This window comes from Helianthus annuus, chromosome 4 (genome assembly GCF_002127325.2).
Source record: "Helianthus annuus cultivar XRQ/B chromosome 4, HanXRQr2.0-SUNRISE, whole genome shotgun sequence".
Taxonomy (NCBI): domain Eukaryota; kingdom Viridiplantae; phylum Streptophyta; class Magnoliopsida; order Asterales; family Asteraceae; genus Helianthus; species Helianthus annuus.
The window spans coordinates 87492318-87499708 of NC_035436.2; the positions used below are offsets into that span (position 1 = coordinate 87492318).

The following is a 7391-nucleotide window of genomic DNA, read 5'->3' on the forward strand; positions in this document are numbered from 1 at the left end:
TTTCTCTTTCTTTTTCTATTTTAATGTTTCACGAAACATTTAAACAATGTTTTAGGTTTTTAATATTTTATTTTTATAATTAATTTAACAGCTTAACTTATTTGGAATTTATAACTTATAACATACGATGTTTTATAAAATAATAAATATGTCATTAGAACCAGAATATTTTTGTCTACATTTGGAACCAAGTTTCATTAAAAACAGAGTAAGTTCAAAATACAATATATTTTTATAGTTTAAATATTAAACGGTTCCTGGGCCAGTCCAGGTACTTCATATTTCTAATAGTTAACTTACCCGTAATCTACCCGTCTAATAATATAAGTTTCTATAGACCTTTATTTTATTAGAAAGGCCACCCATATACAGGCCAGTTAATATTTCAACAAAATATATAAAATAGTGTTTAAAACTATTTAGGTTGAATACTTATTTTACAAATAAACTAGCTACTAATTACTAGTGTTTAATAAATTTAACCAAACCTATAATTCTTTATATAAAAATAGGAATGTTACATACTCCCCACCTTGTTTTAAATCTCGTCCTCGAGATTTGGGTTACGATATTTCTTTTAGACTTATGTCATATTTTAGTCAATAAAAACAACATTAAGGTAGATGACCCAGAATTAAAATATCAAATTTTGTGAATACGAGTTGTACAATAAGTAGGATTCAATGGTTCAACTGAATTAGTGCAAGAAATCGATGACAAACGAATGAGATGGAATGATATAATTTCCAAAGTGACTAGGTTCAAGCTAGAAGATATATGATCAATAGATATTTAAAATGAATGTGAAGGACTTATAGAATCAATAAAATTCTTTGTCAAAAGAAAGCTTACTTTGATTGGCAACTGAGGAAGACTTAGAATCGACAGGGTCAAAAATGAAATAAAAGCATGAAAATGATTTGTCAAATATTGAATTATGATATGAGAAAATCAATGTGTTGAGATGAGTGAATTGCAAAGATACACCAAAAGACAATACAGTTAGTGTATCATTGTTAGAGTTCCAAGTTGTTTTAATTGTGAAACAATGTGATAGTATATTATTAGTGACCATATATTTTTTTTATACTATGTCCTAGAGATCGAAATATAATAAGAACAAGTTGTTTTGGTATGACCAACCATTATATTATATTTGTAAAGCAAATGTAATACATATTATTTGTTACGCATTTTTACTATATGTAAATGGTCACCACTTTGAAATAAATATTATTTTAGTATTTTACTATACTATGTAAAATAACTTATATTTACTATGTAATATATATTACAAAACACTGCAATGAAGTTTATTATATTACAAAATATTTTAGTATTATTATTTTGTAAAATAAATCATTATTATTTATAACGTTAAATGAAAGTTGTAAATAAAAGGGGAAAAATATTTATTGTACAAAAGTATTTGTAAAATATTTTGTAAATATATAACACTTAATGGGTTGATTCTATGTGATTACTTATTTTTATTTTGGAACCATATAACGCTATGAAATGTATTTACAAATGTTGTAAATAAGTGAAAACGGGGACTATTCTTTATATATTACAATGTTCTTTTAACCCAACGTAGTTGATGACTACTATATTATTCTTATATGGTTATTTTCTTGCCAGAGTGTTATGGTACATAGTTACCACAAAACATGTGATACACAATTATTTATATAATTTTATTTGTCCCCCAAATTCTTGTATTGTTTTATGAAAATATTTTTTCTCTTTACAGTACAAAGTATATATATATGTATATATTTTTATATATAATTAAAATTTACTAAATAAGTATGATGACTTAATTTATATACATTAAATAGTTATTATCATGGTTGGATATTGGTTAGTGTTGCCTTGTTTAAGCATGGGTGATCAGTCCATGCCTAACTAAGGCTAGGCTATTCAGTATCTGCCCCTGACAATAACCCGAGTATTTAAAAATAATACTAATACTACTACTATTAATATATTATTACAAATAATAAAACTAAAAATAAACTTAAATGAGAGTATACCTCAAACATAATTTTTAAAAATATAAATTCTTCACTTTAGTGGTTTTAACAAGAATTTTAAATATAGCAATACTCTATTATAAATTAGGTATTTACTTATGTAAGTTTCCATATATAATCAATTAAATTTATATTTAATTTTTTTAAATAAATATTATAGGATTTTCAACTGATGATGAAAGATTAAATGAATATCATAGAATTTTCGATCAATGATGAAAGAAACTTTAGAGGTACACGGAATATGATATGAATTTGTGTACTTTTATCTTAACACATAATTGTATTAAGATTGTTTTAAGATAATGAGCTAACAAAATTTAATAAATAAATCCGTACATAGGTGTGAAAAGAAGATTAGCTCAAGTTTCAAGCTAAAGAAATGCCACCCTAAGGTGTCGTAAAAATTGAAATAATAATAGTGGCGACTGAATGAGTTCACCAGGCTTGAAATCAAATGAAAGTTCAACAAAGTAAATCTGAATGTTTATCTTAAACAATCTAGTAGGATTTTCAATTAAAATTATAATGATTTAATAATGTTTTTCGATAAAGTAATAATTACCATGAAAGGTTCGATTGATGCTGTAAGAACCATTAAGGGATACACTGAAATATGAAATAAAGTTGTGTATCATTATCTTAGCACACAATTGTGTTAAGATTGTTTTTATAGAATAAATCCAAGTGGATTCAATATAAATAAATAAATAATTAAATCCGAAATTAGCGCAAGCTTCAGATTTTGTGAAAACGTCACCACAAGGTGATTGTGATCAAAGAAACGATTCAATGAAGTCGAAGACCAAACAAGTATGTTATAGTTCAAGGGAATCAAAGTGCTTGTTGGGATTATTTCAAATATGATGGCCTTAAAATATCATATGGGACCTTGAATTGAATACGTATTGTTAGCAAGTTAACTTGGTTTGAATAAAACGAGTTTTAGTAAGGAAGTTTGGACATGATCACAATAGAAACCATGTATACCCTTTAAAAGAAAATCGAGTTTTTCAAGAAATTCATTGATTTGATATTAAAAAGTCATTGCTTTGCGGTTTACAATGCAAAGATCAAGTATAGCGAAATGAGATTTGAACTTTTGATAAAACAACAAATTGGAATGATGCCCTCCTATGGTCTTCATAACTCAAATGAACCATATGCGCAACAAACAGTACATGTGTAACGTGTGGATTTACCAAGAAATGAAATGGATCAATATTTGCTACTATGAAAGAAATCCTCATGGTATAATGACTATTAGAAGAAGTAGAAACACGAAAGTCAACCCATTATAGGCAGAAGTTTTGCAACGAAAGGATTATAAGAACTTTATCTGGAATTTCGTGTGATAACCGTTGTTAAGTGACATTACCAAGGAATGTCGAATGAAATGAAATAGGGGATTTGCAAAGGTATATGATTCCTTTTTGCAGTGCTAATAATTATGACTCAGATTGGATTGTGCACCGATGGTTGTGAAATCTTGTTCTAACGTACCTCAGCAAGATTCATGTCGTTTATAGGATCACGTGACAAAGTGCTTCTTTTTTATTAGTCGTTTTTCCACTGACGGAATTAGTATTGGTGTCATCATGCCCAATCTATATTTTCCAAAGGTCTTGCCTTGGAAGTCGTGTGTGATATACTTCGATATCTGTGTATAATTTAAATTTCATGTGTTTTCTTGTACACTAGCACAACTTTACAGGCTTCTTACTTGCATTAATAATTTACGGTAACGCATTGGAAATTCTTATACTTTTGATGGTGTCCCAATTTTAAAGGGTTCTCGTTGTACGAGTTACGAGGTAGATGATCAAACGGAATAATGTTTGAATATCGGAAAAGAGATTCCTGATAAAGAAATCTAGACACATATGCTTGTGCTTTATTCTTATTTGGCTTTTGGAATTCCTTATAGATATACATATTTATATAATCATATATTTCACATGCTGTAATATATATACCCTTCATAAGGTCAATGTATTTAACAGATTCATATTTCCAAAAACAAGTCAGATATCAGGTCATGATATTATTTAGGGAAATCTTGTCACTTGTTTGACATACTATATACCCCGTCTTATCCGGTTCGCGCCGGAGAGGTAAACCTCAGTATATATTCGGACAAGCTGGAGAGTCTGCTACACCATACCCAGTCTTGCCGGAGAAAAATTTTCTATTTCCCATAAATAGTATCTTTTCAAGATTTTAAAAGTGCCTCTTTTATTAGGGCTTTTATCCAGAATCAAGGAAATTTGTATTTCCATAACATATCTTTATTGTAGACCAAGTAATATCAATAAGCAAGAATTAATAGCAATTAAGTGTTATTGCTTATTTATCGTACCTTGCAATGTTCTAATCACTATTCTTATGGCATACCAATATCCATTACATTATACTTATATAAGTAATTTATCTTGAAGCTTATATTAAGGCAAAATTCTTAAGTTCAAGTCTAAATATCATCCAGAGTGCTATCAGATAATATTAAGTTCCTAACTCTCTGTTTAAACTTAGGTATTATTACAACACCTAATTGTTTAAACAAGTGGCTTAGCTTATACTAAGGCATCTTTTCTTATGTTCAAGTCTAAATGCTATCAGATGTTCTACCAGTTAATAGCAATCTCCTAACTCTTTTATTTAAGCTTAAGTATTATTATCACAACACTTATAGGTTTAAAGTAGTGGTTCTGATACCACCTTTACTGTCACGACCCCCGACCCTACCTAGACGGAACCGGGAGCCGTGAGCAGCCCAGTGGTACCGGTGGTTTATTTTTGGAAAACATTGCAGCGGAAATTTCATCAGGACCGTGAGTTAGGAAAAATATCAGAGTTTAGAAACACCGGATTTTATTTAAATAGATGGAATAAATTCCATGTTTTACAAGGGTAGCTTTTTAATATAAACTTGATACATAAAACAACTTTTCTTAATTTTTATTTAATTGATAAATCAAGCCACTTCTGTAAGCCTTTTCGGTGCCGTATCCAACTCTTACTCCAATCTACTGTAATTACCTGAAACGCATTTTAAAAAGGTTTTGTCAGCAAGAAATACTGAGTGAGTTCATTCAGGTTTATAAAAACATATTTGTTATAATTCACAGTATTAAGAGCGATTACAATGTTTCTGATATCAACCAACTACCCACAGTATTTGTCACTCGACCGGATCTGTGACTGTGGTCATATCACTGTTGGGTCCGTTCACCCACAAGTGACGTAAATCACTATTTACGTCCAACTACCTAATAGTGTATATCATGATTTAGGCTCGCTCACCTAAAATGATAAAAACAGTATTATGTAATGTGCACAATACCCCACATACCGGCTGTAATTTGGTGATTACAAAGACTTAATCCCTGTAATTATAACTTTGGAAAATAATTTGGAGTATTGTAAAACAGTTGATAAAAAGAGAATGACTCACATTATAAGCATGCAGTATTGAATTAACAAGCTTCATGATTCAGATTCTTCTGAGAATTAGCATCTACTTTGATTGTAAGTGTATGGGGTAGTGTTTAGTCTACTGATAAGCCTGATAACCTAATTTAAGCGATAATGCACACGAAACTAGGTAATTAACTAATACAACATTTACGATAACTCACGAGATTAAAACCCTCACGACAAATGACAAAGTGTAATCACTTAAACATCCATCGGATTCGCAACGAATGACAGAGTATTCCCCGAGTTCGGGTGGTACTCAAACATCCTGTTGGAATCACGACTAATGACAAAGGATAGCACTTAAACATCCGGTCGGATAGTTTCAATAGATCGGACATTGAATTGTAGCAGCGATCGAGTTAATACCCTGTATCGTAGCAGCGCCTCGCTACTGTGTTTTTGAGCTGCTCGTAACCCCTTCTATTTATAGCTGAAATTTGACCCCCTCGCGTGACGCGAGGGGTCCCATAGGGGCGTCGCGTGACGCGACGGGCCACGTTTCATCATAGGCTTGCCACGTGTCCAACTAGCTTGTATGAGTCTACGGAATTTATAAATTTGATTTCTACAGCGAGTTATGTGGATAATCGTCAAGTAGGGAATACCCCCCCCCCCTAAGTTTTGGGGGCCCTGATCCTGATTCTGATTATTCTGAAAATTTTAGGAGTTGTGCAGGATTACTTGGGTGTCTCAATTAGGGTTTCCTATTGGGCAAATAAAATAATAAATAGTAGTTTTGGTGAGAGTTGTTATGGTTTGGGATAAGAAGGAATAACATGGTGAGAAAAGAGAATGGACCCACTTTATATATATATATATATAATGCACTCGTATTAAGTATAGTACCCCTAATTCAACCTTGTCCTGAAGTCCCGAGACAGAACCCCAATGAACTTAGTCGGGCAAAGCCCTGACATGTGTTATGGGGCTTAGATCAATCGGAAAGGGTAGCGGTGATCGGGAGTTAAAACACTTAATATGGGACAGGGCTTTATTATTATTATTAGTGAAAAATAAAAATAAAACAATATAGAGAGAGCTTGGCGAGACATAAAAAGAATAGGGAGAGAGAGTTGGACAATTTCTAATCGTTTGAAATATTGTTCTTATTTATAGTGGGTTTCTCAAAAGCCCTGAATGCATGGTATTTTTACACGTACCCATATTAAATAAATTCTAACTTATCCACACATACACGTATGCTTTTAGAGTTCATGTATTGTTTTGATTTCTTTTTTTTTTGTTCCACGTAACCAAATAGCACACATCATACAAGATTGGTTTTATTATTATTATTTGTTTTTTTCTTTTTCTTTTTCTATTTTAATGTTTCACGAAACATTTAAACAATGTTTTAGGTTTTTAATATTTTATTTTTATAATTAATTTAACAGCTTCACTTATTTGGCGTTTATAACTTATAACATACGATGTTTTATAAAATAATAAATATGTCATTAGAACCAGAATATTTTTGTCTACATTTGGAACCAAGTTTCATTAAAAACATAGTAAGTTCAAAATACAATATATTTTTATAGTTTAAATATTAAACGGTTCCTGGGCCAGTCCAGGTACTTCATATTTCTAATAGTTAACTTACCCGTAATCTACCCGTCTAATAATATAAGTTTCTATTGACCTTTATTTTATTAGAAAGGCAACCCATATACAGGCCAGTTAATATTTCAACAAACTATATAAAATAGTGTTTAAAACTATTTAGGTTGAATATTTATTTTACAAATAAACTAGTTACTAATTACTAGTGTTTAATAAATTTAACCAAACCTATAATTCTTTATATAAAAATTGGAATGTTACATATTGCTCCAGAGCTGATATCCAGATATTGGAAACTGAATTTTGGAACTT

At 30.5% G+C, this 7391-nt stretch overlaps 1 long non-coding RNA gene across 1 annotated transcript; it reads right to left on the reverse strand.

The window, feature by feature from the left end:
- Nucleotides 1–4890: 4890 nt before the first annotated feature.
- Nucleotides 4891–6580, reverse strand: LOC110907593. Its single transcript, XR_002573968.2, has 2 exons — nucleotides 5883–6580; nucleotides 4891–5075 (listed from the first exon to the last, which is right to left on the reverse strand). It is a non-coding gene; the product is annotated as an uncharacterized LOC110907593 (long non-coding RNA).
- Between the last annotated feature and the right edge of the window lie 811 nt (nucleotides 6581–7391).